The 19193-nt window shown below is 37.9% G+C and overlaps 1 protein-coding gene across 3 annotated transcripts in view; it reads right to left on the bottom strand.

Moving 5' to 3' along the window:
* Positions 1–762: 762 nt before the first annotated feature.
* Positions 763–19193, bottom strand: part of LOC125371694 — a 50241-nt gene continuing 31810 nt past the window's right edge. For 2 of the 3 annotated variants that reach the window (XM_048394453.1, XM_048394455.1), the window contains exon 11: positions 763–1150. The gene's annotated coding sequence lies outside the window, so the exon portion shown is untranslated. Of the gene's footprint in view, positions 1151–1731; positions 1846–19193 lie in introns of all 3 variants that reach the window. The other variant, XM_048394452.1, reaches the window with a different exon arrangement.

Raw genomic sequence — 19193 nt, 5'->3', positions numbered from 1 at the left:
ATGTGTTTTTAATATGCTCAGAGGAGCATGTGTGAATTTATATTTTAAAAAAACAATATGTGAAACAACACATATGTTGTATCACCCACTGAAACGGATTTACGAAGTTGGGTGAAAGATCGATAATGGCATCATAATTTCACGATAGCCTCTACATGCATCATGTCAGAAAAACAACCCTCGGTCATTAACAACTTGTATTTCCGGTGTTTGGATGTAAGCTCAAGTCAGAATAAAAACAATCAAAGATAACCTAAGCTTAAACTTAAACAATCTGATAAATCTGACAACGAATATTACTATAACTCGTGACGGAATTCGTCCAATATCGACCATCACCCATTCAAGTCTGAACCAGACGGTGGCCAACGTGGCAACAACCTTCAGCAACCCATGCTTGTATCAGTATATGCATCTTGAATTCGCAAACACGATGGCCTTTTTATACAGAGACAATATGTTTCGGACGCACTAGGAAGCTTTTCCTGAGGAATTGAAGATAAATGGGTCAATTGATACACCTAAACAATCAAAGCAACACAAAAAGGGATTTTGTTAGCAAATAAGAATAGAATCGCATTCCATTGGTTTTAAGGGATGAAGTTCATATGTGTTTTGACTTCCCGGTGTTGATCATTTGAGTACTTTATAAATGCGAAAGTCATTCAAATTGTTGGCATGCGAGGTCACGGCCAGCTAGCCCACACGTTGTAATCTCCCGATGGCTCATTTGCATTGAAAAACAAACACAAAACAGCAGCAGAAATGCAAGTGTATTATTTAATATTTGAATAGTACAAAATACAATTTACTAAACGAAATTGGCTTATTTTATATTTCTTGAGGACTAATGTTTGCAAACCTTCCTATTCACTGCGAAGTGTATCCACAGCGAGAAGGCGAACACAGTTATTCACTTGCTTCTTTGGTAATGTAAATCCAGTTCACTGAATGAGGTCTTCCTTTAAACACTTGAGCTTCCTTTGTTCTATCTTGCTGTTAATCCCCAGTTCGCCAAGAAGTTCATCATCTAGGTCCATGAACAATCGCCCGTCAACCTTTTGTGTCTCAAAACTCTTAATTGTGTCCTCAGTGCAGTGGCGCTCCCTTAGATGGTTTATCAGTTCTCCTGGGGTGAGTGCTTTAGGATCTGTTGAAGGTGAATGATGTCGATTACAGATATGTCTCTCGATGTCACAAGTATTATCATGAGTACATTATATTCATTAGAAACCATTTACCTAAAAATTTTAAAACAAACTATTTTGACAAACACACCGTTGAATACCCACAATAGTAATCACATAAGGATATATATCTTATATACCATGGGTTTATAAAAGCAAACGTGTTACAATTGAATTCGAGAAAAGGTCAACAGTGTAAAATATCAAAATAATGTATACATGAATTTCGGCTGTAATACAATAGAGATCTGTCCTGTAGACCCGTGAAGATCCGGGGTAGAATAGACCTTCAGCAACCAATGCTTGTCGTAAAAGGCGACTATGTTGTCGTTAGAGGCGACTAACGGGATTGGGTAGTCAGGCTCGCTGACTTGGTTGATGCATGTCATCGCATCCCAATTGCGTGGATCGATGCTCATGATGTCAATCACTGGATTGTCTGGTCCAGACTCGATTATTTACAGACCGCCGTCATATAGCTGGAATAATGCTGAGTGCGGCGTTAAACAACAAACAAATAAGATCCGTCCTTGACAAGCCTTACCTCTTCTGCCACCAGCCTTAGGTTGGTCACCGACTGAAGCAGCCATATTCCCGCTGTGGTTATCACCTGTGGCAATATTACCTATATTACCTTGGTTTGTGATTTGACGACTTCCTGTAATGTAAAATGTACATATTATTACATATTGGGATTGAATATCAATTACATTTAATACTTGTTAGTATTTTACAACGAATGCATTGACCAAAGTTTCATTTATAAACACATGCTTATGGTCTTCCCGGAACCGTTCATTGAGCTTTGTATTTTAGCCGATAATTCTTACTGTTGCTTTTATTTATTATAATTCAATATTCAAAGCATGAATGGGAATACATTTTCAGCAGAAAACACATTAGAAGTCGACTAAATTGTGGGGACGACAGGGTCCTGGGACTCATCTACAGCCGATTGCGACGAAGCAAATGATTTCAATGTACATTGTGACGACATGATAGCAGCTTCTGTAATAGAGCTAAACCTTTTAAGAGCTTGTATTTAGAGGCATTCACTTTGTGTTGACTTAACACGTAGCAATGCGTGTCGTAAATGCGACTTGAGGATAACGAATACTAAAGTATATGTTGTGAGACATTAAATCGGCTGTTGTGGCACCCATCCCTCATCACAAGGCCATGTTGACGGTCACAAAATTCAGGATGACAATGAAGAAAATATTTTTGTTCGGACTGGTATATCTAGTTAGGCCGATGATTATTATTCGATAATGGCCATCTTCCGTCATATGCTCATGTGTTTAATGGAAAATAATTGTGAAAACCGGATGCCGAAATGATGGTTGACGGACAAAAGCTCTCCTTAAACAGTATGTTTTGTTCCTCATTTTATCAGTTAATAACGATATACCCATAACAATTAATTCCTAATGAATATATGTCATGTTTTTTTAATCACATTAAACTGCAATATATATGGTATGAACCGGGGTTGTTGAAAAACATATTCAATGGATATTTCAATGAACACAACATTGTGATAAAAATACACAATACACTTAAACCTATTTTATTAATTGTGAATCATTTTTGAGTTGACTACCTTGGTTATGGCTGGTAGTGACGCTATTGCCCATCCCGCCGTGGACAACACCAGCAACATTGGACTTTTCCACCGTGCCGCCTGCAACTCCCGTGACTTTGATATCATACTTTGACATTTTGTATTCTGAATAAGCAAGGATAAACAGACATGATGAGCAATATGACTTCACAAGTACAGAACAGGCGACAACATTTCAACATGCTTCTATCATGGGTTTTTTTATTGTCGAACTTTATTGCACTTTTGACAAACTGGATCAGAAATACACATACTGGGCTACGACCAAGTGTCGTAAAGCCGTTGGATTAGTTTAAACTTTAAAAAAAAACACAGATCTGTGTAAGACAAGAAAGTTAGCCTACCTTGCTGCTGAAGGGCTCTTCATGCAATGAGCCTCGCTGTCACCTACCCGTCATTACATATTAACATATTGACATGGATCTACAAATAACCTCTTTCCTGGAAAATACCTTCCGTAAATGACGCAACGTCATGAGTTGTGTCAATAAAAAACAATTCTAACTTCAAGTCTGATGTCATCCCTGCCGTACACCATGTCTAAAGTGACAAAAAGCATATGATTATCTAGGCTTATATCAGGCAGAAAAGAGCAAGGGTGTGTGAGCCTTGTGTCAACCAACTGGTTGATATTGAATTACAAACGTTTAGTATTGACTAGGAACGGACTGTACACCTATTGTGTGAACGCTATCGATGTTGTCGGTTCATCTCATGTGTGCTCATAACAGAAGCCGTCACATAGCTTGAATATCGCTGAGTGCGGTGTTAAACAACAAACAAACCAAATCCTAACAGAAACTTTAAGGAAACTGATCAATGCCCTTTTGTTGACGATTTCAAATTAGTGGTGAGCATATTTGAAATCAGCATAACGAGAGATTGATAGTGACACTGATTTCTTCTACAAAATCATTTCAGTGATAAGCGATTATAAACCTCCAATCGAACGAGAAGTCTTTTCCCTGTTCAATGTGACTCAATCACGAGTTGTACCTGTTTAGGAATACCCCAACTGTCCCCTAACAGATTCATGATCCCTAACTGGGTTTTTTAAGTGTATATAATCCGAGACAGATAGTGACACTGAAATCTTTCCACGAAATCTATTTGAAGTCACTGCTGTGTTTTTGCATTTGTTTTTGATAATGAATTACGAACTACAAATGAAAATTGTTCTGAAATGTGGCTCTATCACAAGTTGTATTTGTTGAGTAACACTCCCGGTGTGTAGAAGGGGCGACGACTGGTAATGATGGCCCAACTGAAAAAAGACGTCAGACTGCTGAACTGCTTTGTTACGATGTCACATAGAATGAACGTTTTGACATACACTGAATACATTCCAAATTGCGTTCGATTCGCTGTCGATATATGGATGGTTATTCGACACTGACATTTTTGGAAGACACTAGACTAAAAAGTGAAAAGAGGCAGTCATACATACATACATGGTATTCTAGAATCGAATTTTTATAACCCTAAGGGTAACATATATTGATGCACGTATTTCTCGATTCAGAAATATCGATTTGTACCAATGAAAATCCACACAGAAAAGACATATGTCTTTGATGGTGCTACCTTTTTGACGTGCATACCATTGTGGTGCATAAAAATATGATGATGTAGATATAGGTTCAGAAATTGTCGTTTTAAGTCGTTGAAATCAGAAATGCTGGTTTCAAAAATTCGACAAAATGTTTTCACCTGCAGGTTCTGAAATAACGCCATGAGACGGTTTAAAACACTATATTTATATGTCCCCTTCACAATGATCTGATTCAGTCTTTCCCGAGGAGAACATGCATTCATCCATTGTAAAACCGTCACTATGACCGTGGAGGGTATAAATAAATCAGTCACATTGTCCAACACTGAGTAGTTGAAGGCTGCTGAATAGTGTAGGTGTATTGAAAGCTTCTCTAACTCTTGTTGAGTGAAAGGAGTTATTATTAAAGTTATTCACAACAAATCTTCAACATTGGACACAAATTGATATGATTCTTGATCGACTCTGCTTGTGGCAGAGATTTCTTATGAATATGGAAAGGGTTTTGTTGCTTTTATTCACCTTGATTTAATCTTATTTAACCAGTATTATATGAACTTCGAAAGTAACCAGGATGTGCATAGAATATGTAAATGTACAATGTCAATGCAAAGGAGAATAACCAGTGTTGAATATCCACCGAAGCAGATTCCACTTGGCGTAAGGGCAAAATAGCTGTGACAGTTTTATGAATGACTAATGAAAATCAGTGATGACACCAGGTATTCTCAAAAAGGGTAAGTAAGTCCAGTTGCATTCACGCCAGTTGCATCAACAAGCAAGTATTCATTACCTGACGCCGCACAGCCATGCGACGGCAGCCTGAAAACAAGCCAGACAATCAAGTGATAGATGAATCAGAAAACCGATCCGTTAAGAATATTGAATAACGCCTACTTTGTACCAGTAGAGAGATTTTTTTGCTTATAAGTAAAGGAAAAAGTGTAAAGCGTGTATTCGTTTTGCAACACACTGTGGAATACAATTTAGACCACGTTAACTCGAAATATTTGGAACACGGATGAAGAGAGTGAGTGAGTCGGGTTTAACGCCGCTTTTAACAGTGTTCCAGTTATATCGCGGCGTGTCAGCTTAATGTGGGAGGAAAGCCCGAAGTGATGCAGGTCCCAGACGTTTACCACTTCGGTGAAACCGACGAGCACGGGTATGGTGCTGACAAACCAAGAAACATAATCGGGGCGAACCGGGATTCAAACCAACAATCATAGGTTTCTGGCGTGCCCAAGGGACGCAACTCTGCACAGCGATTTCGCGGCGCCATCCGTGTCACCACGGATGAAGAACTTCTCCAATATGTGATTTTCATATACAAAACAGACAACTAAACCAATAGGGAACACGCTCATCAAAATCAAATTGATCAACACAAGTTGATGAAAGTGGAAAACGAGTGTTGATATATTTTATATCAAAAGACATGAGAGTGAGATTTGATTTATCATCCAACATCATTCTTCCAAGTTCTTCAGTTTGTAGACAGTAATAAGCAGTGTCTTAAGTATACAAAGTACTGCAAACAGCTTCAGTAGCAGAGCCATTAGTGATGTCATTTGATTGTGACGTCATGGTAACCAATGACGTCACAATGGTCTGCAAAGCACTGTGATGCAATTTCATTGCAGCGATATCTACAATGTAAATATCGCTTGATTTCGACATCACCTGTGGGAGCCAGTTTTGCATGATAAATTCCAATAATAGGCTAGTTATTATTATAACATATCACAGTTATAGCATTACTTATGCACCTAAACATACACTTCACTTTCTATTTTCTACTTTCTATTCGGTCTTAATTTGCAGTAGTACTTTTTTCCATGAATACGAACGAGAAGTTTGATGAGATGACTGGTGTTTTCTTATTCGTAGAAGGGGGATGAGATTATTGTTGTTGTTTTCTTATTCTAAGAACTTTCATGTTCCATATAACAACACTGTTGTCAAATTCAATGTTTATTATGTTATAATGGATGATAAAATTATTCAATGCTAAAACTACGGTTCAAATGATAATGGGAGTGTCTGTGGTTCTTAATACAGTGAGCAGCCATCAGATAATTCATATTGGCATGCAGAGCATCGGCACGGCAGTGTATTACACATGATCATTAAATTGTCGATAAGATTGTGCGAATATATTATTTTGGAAGAAATTTCTTCAGATTCAGTATTTTCTTCCTTTCAAATGAGTCGTCAATGCCAAAGTCTCTAAGTTCATCCTCGTTGAGCTGAGACAACAAATCCCCATCAATGCCCTGTGTCTTGAATAGTTGAATGTGTTTCTCTAGCTTCTTATTTTGTAGGAGACCAATAATTTCATCCTCGGTGATGTCTGAAAGAGCTGTGAATGCAAGCTTTATAGTGAGTATTTTCAATGTTAAACGTCCTAATTCACATGCTGCTACGCGTGGAAGCTATCATGGTTGTTTCAAGGTTACAAAGTAAAACAGTATTTCACTTTAGGGTCGGTTAAATTTTATAAGATAAATTTCCCATTCTGGACAGGTAACCAAATCACACGGTGTGTCAACAATTGATAGCAAATCTCTGTACAGTGTACAGGCAGACTAAACTTGGTTATAACCGTGTGGGTAGTTCAAGTAAACGAGGTTTGAGGTATGCAGAAACAAAAGTTAGCTGACGCGGATTTTACATATCAGTACCGTTTACTGTCAGAAGAGAAATGTGTGAACGTCAGTCAAGTGTTAGAGCACATGTAATGTATGTATTATAGGACTTATGTGCAGCTCTGAATGCGACTGATGCATGCCATAAGGTGTTCTCGAAGACACAGCTTGGTAAAACGATATGTGTGAAATGATGGTGTACGTGTTACATTACACATGTGCACATGTGCTGTCATAGGTGCAATTGAAATACGAATGACAATGACGCTGGAAAGGAAATTTTGAGGGTTGAATGTTTAAGAGTAAACAATTATTTACAAAATACTAAAAACACTCATTGTGCTTAATATTTTTTCGTTTTCCATGTGTGAAATATATGATCATTGCATTCTCATTGATATAACTGCGGTTCACAGAGCGCAAATACCATACATAACTCTCTGACATCTTTCATCAAGCTTTGGGGGTGATGTGACATTTTAAGAAATTGCATTTAGGGGGGATTGAAGAAAATAAATCTAAACATGCAAGCTTCCTGCATCCTATGTTACTCCAAGCATGATAACGGCGTATCTTGCACATTGTTATAATATGGCATAGCCAGCCATGTTATTATGCGACTTAATGACGTCCTCTATCTCTTACATCAAGTGGTTGTTGCCTTTATTATGTGTTACCTATGTCAAAATACAAGACCATACAAATATTGCCAGGCGCATTAAATTACTTAGACTTTGATGCGTGTTATCAGTTAAATATTAACATTGAATTGTATTTGTTGTTTAACGCAGCAATATCCCAGCTATATGACGGCGGTCTGTAAATAATCGAGTCTGGACCAGACAATCCAGTGATTGATATCATGGGCATCGATCCATGCAATTGGGATCAATGAAATGCATCAAACCAAGTCAGCGAGCCTGACCGCCCGATCCCGTTAATCGCCTCTTACGACAAGCATAGTCGCCTGTTACGGCAAGCATGGGTTTTCTGGAGACCAATTCTACCCCGAATCCTCGTAGGTTTATGTGGCCCATACAAGTTAATGTAAAATGATGATGTTTTGTTGTGAGCAACTTGAATAGGATCTTCTTTAACTCCATACATTTAGAGAAAATAATTTTAACACCCCCTTCTCTATTTAACAATCATCAACCTTCAAGTGCAGGAGGATGTTATTGATATAACGCTCATTATAGAAAATACAAAACGTCAACGCCAGAGAATAATCAGTTTATCTGTCTAAACAGATTTAAACAGACGGCGAGCACGGTACACTGTGCGAGTGCTGACATGTTGAATAAGTCAATACGTTTCTCCATTAGACAGGTCAAAGTCAATGATTAACCAGACTTATAATTCAAACTACACAAAGTGTTGTGCATGTCTATCCCAGAGCCCGTTCAGTTGTATCGATTGAGCCATTTACTTTCCTCGGAAAAAGCCCCCAGTGCGTCACACATGCGACATTGTTCACTGTAACACGCCTACTGTTCCTTTATATAATACTGTTATCGTGGTACTTTTTGAATATTCATAATCATCGATTGCTTAGCAAATTCGAGATACAGATTGTACATCTCTTTCGTCGAAATTAGCAGTTTAGAGGAGATTTGGTTTTGGTTTTTGATTTGGTTTTTCATATGCGGGGAACCTTATGACCAAAAAACAGTTTTATCATTAATACAAAGAAGATAATATTGTATCGTTGACTTAGATATAGTCCTTTCGTATTTTAGTCAAAAGGACATGTTTACATGAACACAGTCAAAAGCTGTTCGACTTTAGTCTCTTCGTCTTTGATAGTTATGTTTCTGATATATGTGTAAGACATTGATTAGAACAACGTTGAATATATAAAATATGAAATATAAACGTCATGCACTTCTGGTGTTAGTGAGTCTACATGTATGAAATCATCGATTATTCAGCGTATCAAATCATGTGTATTATAATAATATGTAACTGTCCCCAGAGCATCGCTTCGGAAGTGAACCCCCAGCTCCATCTCTCTTATCGCTTAACTTAGCACACACACCCTCCCCATGTGATTGGAGCCAACAACCAATCAATATTGTTCAATACAAATCTTCAATCAAATCACGAACTTGTACCAGCAAGTCCCCGATACATTTAATTGAATCAGGCGACTGTTATAAATGCTTTTGTGGGAATCTTGTTTTGCTAGATTTCATGAGACTTCATGCAGCAAGGCGGGTCGAGTACGAGTGATGTCCCCTCGTTATGGGTGGCCCAGTCAGAACTGCTTCCATTAGGTGTGCCAGATGTCCATGTCTGATTGTTCGAGTCCCGATTAATCCTGGTTATATTGTTCGTGTGTTCAGCAAGGTGGTAAACGTCATACGCGGCGTCAAACCAAACTCAATCATTCGATCAATCAATCCTGAAAGAATAATGTACATTTAATATGACTGGACTATTTATTGACGTGTCATGCGAACCGAAGGAAGACAACCGGGGCATGGTTCAACCACACTCTGTATACTACTTGCTTGATAACGGTGTTAGCACCTACACCGAAACGTCGCTCTTAATTGTAGTAAAGAAGTTGTTCATCCATACATTCTTATCCTTACTTATTCAAAACTATATGTCAACCATAACCACATCGGTTAGATTTATTCTTTAATAAAAGCCTCCTCAGTTAACTTAATTGAGTTTATAATGAAATAAAGTATTACCTTTTGTAGAAGAATATCTTGGACGCTTGATTCTTTGCAACTTAACCGATACGACGGTAGTCTGTATACTTGAAATAATGTTTTTTTGTCTGACATGGTCTTATTTTTACTTTCGTGACGTGGTTCTAATAAAAGTAATGTTTCTCAAGATACGCCCGTGTCATTTACTGAAGTTAGATTTTGGTATGTAAAACAATAGCATTCAATGTAATTATCACAGCTTAGTTATATTCTAGATTCCCCGCCCTTCACATAAATTTAAAATGTCTATTAGTCTATTACCTACTGAGTTATTATACAAATATATTAAATCTCCTTCCCAAATATACCATTGTATTACAATATATATATGAAAACTATACATTTACCATATGTATATGTATGTGTGAGTGTATGTAGGTATCAATGTATGTGTTTGTGTGTAATACTGCACATATATATATATATATATATATATATATATATATATATATATCTGTGCGTTATTATATTTTCTCATCACTTGTATATTATTCCTATGCACTGTACATTTATTCTGCACTATAATTATACACAAATAACATTGTAAAGAAATGTATATAGGAGAAGGCCTCGTAAGTGTGTCACTTGTGCCTAATATAACCAATTTGACTTTCCGCAATAAGATATGTTTAAATCAAATAAATCAGATAACAATCCTCGGTCAGTAACAACTTGTACTTCCGATTCCTTTAGCGATTTGAACTTTGCTTAAATCAGAATAAAACCCATCAAAGATAACCTACGATATGTGCACAAACATGACAATATGACAATGAATATTTCAGTGACTTGTCACGTTTTCTCCGCAGTTTACAATACTCGAGATGTGTCTCGACGGCCTTTAAATAATCAAGTCTGCACAAACTAGTGTTTGTCAGAGTAACTCTCCACGCGGTTTGAGAGTACACAATCAGGTCACATTTTGTGACAAGCGTCGGGTACTGGTGAGCCATGAATTCCCCAGGGTGTTGATTTGCATGCAAAAACAAAGCACAACAAGAGTGGGAGAGCAAATGCATAATTTAATATTTAGATATGTTAACGTTTGCAATTCATTCTTTCTATCCCGTTGTTAATGTTCAGTTCCTCTGGAGCAATCGCCCATCACTCAAACATCTAAATTTTGTCATCTGTGTAAGTGCGCTCCCTTAGAAGGTTTATTATTTCTGCTGGGGATCACTGCTGTATGGCCTGTTAAAGACAAAACATGTTAACTACCAATATGTCTCCAGATAGCACAAATGTTATCACAGGTGAATTGTTATCATCACAAGCCATTAATATCTTATCTATACCAGACCATTTTAGCAAGCACACTGTTGAACAGCCACAACAGTAGTAACATAAGTGTATATATCTTACAAAACTTTGTGTTTATAAACTCAACCGTGCTACTATGTAATTTTAGATAACGTCAACATTGTAAAATATCCAAAATGTTTCTATCTGTATTTCAGCTTTTACACCTTAGCGATCTATCCTGGACAAGCCTTAAGGTTACACACAACCAAATGTTTTCCCATAGACTTCTATAGTAACGTTATAGCTTTTTAAAAAACAACTAGGCATTCAACAGCCATAACATTTACATATGTGCACAGTCTGGCCTTAAAGCTGCAATAAAAACACAAGTTTTGGCTAGTTTACCCAGCTCCTTTTCCGAGTACAGGAAGCTGAACACACCAACCCCAGTTCCGCACCAAATATCACCTGCTTGAAAATATCTGTGCTCACATAAAGCACAAGTCATCTTGTTCAAAAAGTCAGCACCAAATATTGAAAAATATGGGCAGTTTTAATTACTGGATGGATGTGCATTTAAAAGACATAAAAATCTTACACAATATCATCCAATCACAGCCTGCATATGTCTCTTGATCTGTACTGAAGGCTCCCTACGAAAACCGCACTGTCACAAGCAGTTCTGATTTAGTGTAGTAGAACCTGTAGACACAACTGTCTAAAACTGCACTTGTCAAATTTGTGATGTATTCATTGTAAATAGATGTAGCTTCTTGGAAACAAATGGAAATTGTTTCAAGTTCAATACTTTTTCCTATCTGACAGGTCTATATGACACCCATATACACATATCTGATGTACCAAAAGAGCTGTGAGGGTTAAATTATTTAGATTTTGTCAACTGATTACAAAATGAACTTCTGTTTTAATAAAGAACTTTCTATGACAGTACACAGGCCTTTATTGTTTATTCTTGTTTCACACAAGGATGGGTTCACAGGTCAATTCCATGGTTGCCAGACGCTGCTTCGAACATATCCCCCCAAAAGTATCTTTTCGACCCCGTATGATAGACAATACTTGGAAATTCAAAGCAAATTAGGCTTTCATATTTTTAATTTATTAATGGTGAGTTGTTTGCTGACCTTTGCTGATAACAACTGAGGATAGCAAAGTCTGGTACATAACATGGAATTTGGTTGTGACACTAATAAGCTTAAGTCATAAAAGAAGCTGGACTCAGTGAGCTTGCTGGAACTGGTACCCCTGCCTTGTTTACATAGGCCAATATATAAATGACAGGTCCATATTTGGTATTTTAACTATGGGAGGTCAAGAACCAATGTTGATGCTTTCATTCCAAAGAAAAATTCATAGTGTCAACATCTTGAACCTACTCTTGAAACATGGGGAGACATCGAAGGAATTCGATAACATCTTTTAGAATGGGACATAAAGCTTGGAATTCAGGCAAAAAATTCACCAGTGAAAAGCAAAGCAACTTTAAAGTGCCAAAAACTGTCAGGTTGACAACTGAGCTCCACAAGAAAGTGTGCAGTGTAGGGGTGGCTGGTGTCCAGCAAGTTCAAACACTGACAAGTGAACCGTACCGTCTGTTAAGGCCAAGGAAGGAAAACACCCCTGAGGAGGATAAGAGTTCCCTGAAAACAAAAAGTGAAAGGTAATAACACTTTAAACTATTTATTCCTTTGGCCTAGACTTTGAAATACTTGTAGGGAATACAAGATGCTCACTGCTAAATGATATGGGTGGATAAACTTACCAAGTTCAAGTATTTGTCCTTTAACGAGATCACTTAATAAAAGTTTAATATAATGGACAGTTTTCAGTTATTAGGTACAGCAAGGGATCAAATTCTCATACATATATGAGTGGTTTGTTCAATACCATATAAAAAACAGTGTTGTTACACCCTAATTAAGGGCTTGAGGGGGATAGAAATAGAATATGCATTTGATCTGCCAGGGGAGATAATTCAGAAATGTCGAACACTATCACATACTTAAAAGGCTTATTTAGAAGTTTTCAAAGTAGTCAATGGGTTTTCTTTAATCTGCAGGACTGCTGCTGATGTTTACCACCTGTTGCATGTTGGAGAGACTGACAAACTGTACAATGAGGCATTCCGCCAGCACGCCAAGACTTCGCCTATGTGTAAGGGGGACATTGTCATGGACATAGACAATGAACAGCAGTGGGGACTTAACTGGATAGAGAGACTTAAATGCACTGACTGTACATACCTGTCAGAGTACCATAAACTGTACAAGGAGGTAGAGGGTAGTGGAATGAGAAGGGGACGTCGATCTTCCACTGCCAATACTGGACTTCAGATAGGCCTCTCAAAATGTCCCATTGGAAGTGAGAGTTTCCGTGTCCTGTGCATGAGTGCCGATATACCTCCACCATCCCATTCAGGGATGCAGAAAGCTGCGAACAGAGTTTGTGATAATATAAAATCTCAGAACACAAAGGATATGAGAGCCAGGAGGGTGGAAATAAGGGAAATAAATAAATACAGGGGAACAAATTTAAATAACATTAGTTTATCAACTGATGCAATGTACAACAATCCACTTTGTTCAGGTGTTGGGAAAACCCCTTTTCAGCCAGCCACTCAGGTAACCTATGTGGCCACTGAGAACCAAACTAGTGATCATCAAATTTTGGCTTTAAACACAAAATCAAAGCTCTGTTCAAAGCACAGTTTAGTTGACAACATTTCTTGTGTCAACAACCCAGACTGCACATCTGATTTGCACATGTCAGAATCAATTGGTAATGAAAAACAGTTAGCTGCAGAGTGTTTCAGGGACTTAAAGAAAGATCAAATTGAGGTAGAATTTTTGACAACAGATGCTGACAGTGCAGCTCACACAGCTCTCTCTGAAATGTATGAAGCAGGTGATATGGATGTTTCCCCACAAACTTTTCTCGATACACGGCATCTCTCGGCCAGCCATAGAAAGTTTATTAAAAATTCTAAATTTGTTGTGGATATGATGCCTGCTAGAACCAAAAAAGACAAACAAAGTTTGGCAAATACATTTTCTTTAGACTGTGCATCCAGATGTGCAGCTGAGTTCTCAGCTGCTTACTCAAGTCATGCAGGTAACCTGACAAAGTTGAAGACATCTCTTTCATGTACTTCTGATGCTATTGCAAACTGTTACATGGGTGATCACAGAAAATGTAGAAGGCAGTCATTTGTTTGCAAGGGGGAGAAGAAAAATTGGTTATTGCAAAGTAAATATTTAGATAAAAACTTCAAAATTGGAAACAATGAAACTAACTTTCAAAATTTGAGAAAATGCACTGATTTTCGTCTCGGCCCGAACATGATCGAAAAGACGCAATTCAACCTCAATAGTCAAAAGTGTGAGGCAACAAACAAGGCATTGCGCCGGTCATTACCTCGCGATACCACCTTTGCGCGTAACTTCCAAGGTAGAGCTCACAGTGCTGTTCATAGCGTCAACTGCCAGAGTCCGGTAAAGTCAATTCGCAATCTTCGATCAGGGCTTGGCTGTGCTGTCACTGCAAAAGGAAAAATAGATGATGAGATAAGCAAAAGTCATAATAAAGTACTTAAAGCTAAAACATACAAGAAATCACAGAAAAGTAAGGACCGCCGTGCAAGGAAAAAGTTAGAACTATTCAAACTCCATCATTGTAGAAAAGTTCATTATTCGAAAGACATGTTATTGAAAAGAAATGCATATTTGAGAAATTTACACCCAAAATAGGATAATCCATCTTAAAAATTGCCCCAAACAGAAAGATGTAATGATCAGATACATAACTTACACCAAACAGTAGGGTTTATGACTTTTGGTGCACAAGCCCTGTTGTCGACAGTGAAGTCTCTCCATGTTAATTTCATGGGACTCTACTTTCAAATGCTCAACATTCACACAAGAGGCGTTATGACAGAGATGGCTCACTTCAACTTTGTTGCCAAAGTTGTCAGTGTTGCTAAAACCATCTGGAAGGCATTTATGCACAATGCAGAGGGCTATTCTGTGAGCTCTCTCCTCTGTCCGCGCCTTTGACGGCCACAAAAAGAAGCAACGACCATAGCCCTGCTTATCACGGCAGCCCAACCATTCCTTACAACCCCATTTCCCACTCGCTTCACCCATTTTGCGTTCAAATTTGCCTCTACAATTATCCCAAAAGGTCTCCATGGCAATAGATATACAGAAAAACATATAAATTAGGAAATGCTGAAATATGCACTTACCCTACAGGTTACACACAACCAAATGTTTTCCCATAGACTTCTATAGTAACGTTATAGCTTTTTAAAAAACAACTAGGCATTCAACAGCCATAACATTTACATATGTGCACAGTCTGGCCTTAAAGCTGCAATAAAAACACAAATTTTGGCTAGTTTACCCAGCTCCTTTTCCGAGTACAGGAAGCTGAACACACCAACCCCAGTTCCGCACCAAATATCACCTGCTTGAAAATATCTGTGCTCACATAAAGCACAAGTCATCTTGTTCAAAAAGTCAGCACCAAATATTGAAAAATATGGGCAGTTTTAATTACTGGATGGATGTGCATTTAAAAGACATAAAAATCTTACACAATATCATCCAATCACAGCCTGCATATGTCTCTTGATCTGTACTGAAGGCTCCCTACGAAAACCGCACTGTCACAAGCAGTTCTGATTTAGTGTAGTAGAACCTTAAGCCTACCCCTCACCTTAGCGTCACCATCTCCACTTTGGTCACCTACTGTAGCAGACATATTCCCGCTGTTGTTGTCACCTGTGGCGATATTCCCGATAGTTCCTTGGTTTGTGATGTTCTGATCACCTGAAATTAAAGGACGTAAAATGCATTATTACAACATTGGGACGGAACTTGTACAAGTATTTTAAATACTTGCATTGGCCAAGTTTTGATTCATAAACACATGCTTATGACTTAGCTGAATCGTACAATGGACTCTTATAATATGTTTTAGCAGAGATGTATATTCCGAGTACGAATAGCAATATATTTTAGACGAATCGTTCTTTAAAGCACCTTTGACAAAAATATTTTGTATTCCCGATTTATTATTATTATTTTTTGATCGTTTGTTACTCAGCGATATTCCAACGATATTTCAAGTTCCGGAGAAGAAGTTGTTTAACGCAATATAACAAAATTACCCCTATTTCGCCCCGCCCTCAAACCCTTGTGGGGTCAGCCCTACCATTTGCACAATTTTGAATCCTCACCACCCGAGAATGCTTCCAACAAAATATGGTTGATATCTATCTCTTAGATCCAGAGAAGTTGTCGTTAAAAGCAATATAGCCAAATTACCCCTATTTTGCCCCGGTCCTCAGTCCCCTGGGGGGTCAGCGCTACTATTTGTACAATTGGTCATCCCCAACACTTAGGGATGCTTATAGTCAAATTTCGTTAATTTCGAATTGGTGGTTCAGAAGAAGAAGTAGTTTGAAAAAAATCCTTGACGTACGGACGACGGACGGACGGAGGACGCCACAGTATGGCATAAGATCACCTTGGTCCTTTGGATCCGGTGAGCTAATAATTTCAAAATTCATTTAAATGAAAAGACCAAATCCATATAAACACAATACACTTAAAGCTATCATAAAAATCGTGAATACTGTGTGAGTTGACTACCTTGGTTATGGGTGGTAGTGCTGGTATTGCCCATCCCGCCGTGGACAACACCACCAACATTGGCGCTTTCCACCGTGCCGCCTGCAACTCCCGTGACTTTTATATCATACTTTGACATTTTGTAATCTGAATAAACAAGGATAAACAGACATGATGAGCAACATAACTTCACAAGTAAAGAACAGGCGACAACATTTCAACATGTTTCTATCATGGCGTTTCATTGTCGAACTGTATTGCGCTTTTGACAAACGGGATAGGAAATACACATACTGGGCTACGACCATATGTCTACATGATGGCTACACACAAGCGGAATTCATATAGTTTCTTATTATATCAAAGCTGTTGGATAAGTTTCAGACAAAAAAAATTGATGACAACGATATCTTCACAAATTCTCGAGCGTGTCCGATCATGACTTTTCATTTGCTAAATGAATTGTTCTGTTGACAAACTAGATAATAATCGCAAAAGTGAATTACGAAAATATGTGTGCATGGTGACTGTAGACCAATGAAAGACACTTAATGTCTTCTTCTTTTTATATCTAAATCACTTATTTAGTTAAATTCGCTCGAATGCTACACAACAAAAGGGACCTACGTGACAACGAAACGAACCTACCTTGTGCCTGCTAGACGCTTCGCGTTGTGACCTCTCTGTCACCTACGAAGCATTTTATATTGACATGAATATATTCATGGCCCTATTTCCGGAGGGCGGAGTTAGTGGAGCAATTGTGCTGTCTATTACACAGTTGCTACTGAATTGCACTGTATTAACTAGAACGCACTTTACGCCAATTTTGTAAATGTTATGCGTCTATTCGAAAATAGAAACAATATGTTAATCGAGAAACCTGTGTGACCAAATAACAACCGTCGTATAATTGACCTATACAATCAACAAATGCATTACAGAATTGACCAGCTTTACCAATCAACACAAATTACTGCACTGCATTTACGCGATGATAGTACAATATTCAGTGACATTAAATATTAGGATGGCAGTCGTAAGTGTCTAAAACAAAAATACATTGGTGACAGTGATAGTTATATATATTCACCCAGCGGCGACAGTGGTCACGATTCCGTTAATTGGACGTTTACAAACCATCGTTTTTCCATCCGCATAACGTCGTTATTTGACATCGGAATTACCTGGGAGAGAACGATATTATCAAGCTCCTCCCTTTCTTGATTGACATTGTCAATCAAGCAACAGCGTCTACCGGTATTTCTACTTTTCAGATTTCATTGTTCAGTTCTCCCATGTTAGATTACAGGCCCGAGTTTGACTGAAGTACTGAAATCAATCGTTCTGCGCATGCGGATTGGTTAATGCCTTGTCCAAATGTTCCGTTCTGTGCATGCGCGACTTCGCGTAATGTTTCCTAGATTTAATGTCACCACTATTTGACAATGATTCATAAACACAGTCTCGTGATAGGTTCGGAATCGTACAATGTCGCTTAAATGTATGGTACGTACTTGATCGGCTCGCATTTTCCATTTACTAATACAATGAGAACGGTAATAATATTAGTCAAAATAATTAGGAAAGCGCAAGGCGCAGGAACGTCTGAGTATAGGAAAAAGATTTTTACTTTTGCAAGTTAAATAATCGTCAAATACGCAAACGAATATCAACCGGCTTTTAAAACTTATTTTTGTAGAAGGTGATCTTGGTGTTTATTGCCAGATATTATATGCATATTCATTTTTCCGATATTGCTCATTTTAATATTAATAAATACTTTTAGGGTTCGTCCGCCTAATTGACGGGATTACCCTTTCCCCTTTGTACATGGCACATAAGCCATGGGCATTTCCAATATTGTATGTTTGCTGTCTATTTTCTGGAATGAAACGTAACTGATGTCGATAGTTAGATCAACGTGTGGAGATAGAAAACCGATTGAGTAAATTGTCAAATTCAATATCAAAATGAATAACGTTTTTTTATTTCATTAGATATATGTGATCGATGAACGATCAACCATATTAGCCTTTTATTGTAGGATGTGTTTTCGTGAATCCATAAACTCACCAATTGATCCCATTTGGCGGTTATTAATGCCGGTAACGACAGAATTGCGTACCTCGGCATTACCCTTGACACTCGTCACTTCCATGTTGCTTATATCTGGTGAATATATTAAACATTTCTCATGAATATACGCACAACCTAATAAAGGAAAATGTGAATATTATTGATAATCTCAAATAAACGTGCTATGATATGATATGTCACTTGTTCCAAAACCTTTGATCATACAGTAATGTAAAGACCACTACATATATTGTTATGCTATCTGAAGCCTTGATAATAGGAACACCTACAAACTATTTAAGTATGGCAGCTGGCTGAGACAGAATGGGTTCCTTGTTTCTTCTTTTTAAATGTGTGCATTCTATCAATGACAACATCACACATTTGAAGATGATATAATTCAGTAGCCCAACACATAGTATTACCAACATATATAATTCACTACAAGTGACTAATGGGATCGGGTGGACAGGCTCGCTGACTT

The sequence above is a fragment of the Haliotis rufescens genome, unplaced genomic scaffold (genome assembly GCF_023055435.1).
Source record: "Haliotis rufescens isolate VD_foot unplaced genomic scaffold, xgHalRufe1.0.p SCAF_13, whole genome shotgun sequence".
NCBI classification, from domain to species: Eukaryota; Metazoa; Mollusca; class Gastropoda; order Lepetellida; family Haliotidae; genus Haliotis; species Haliotis rufescens.
This window is presented reverse-complemented; position numbering and strand designations above follow the sequence as displayed.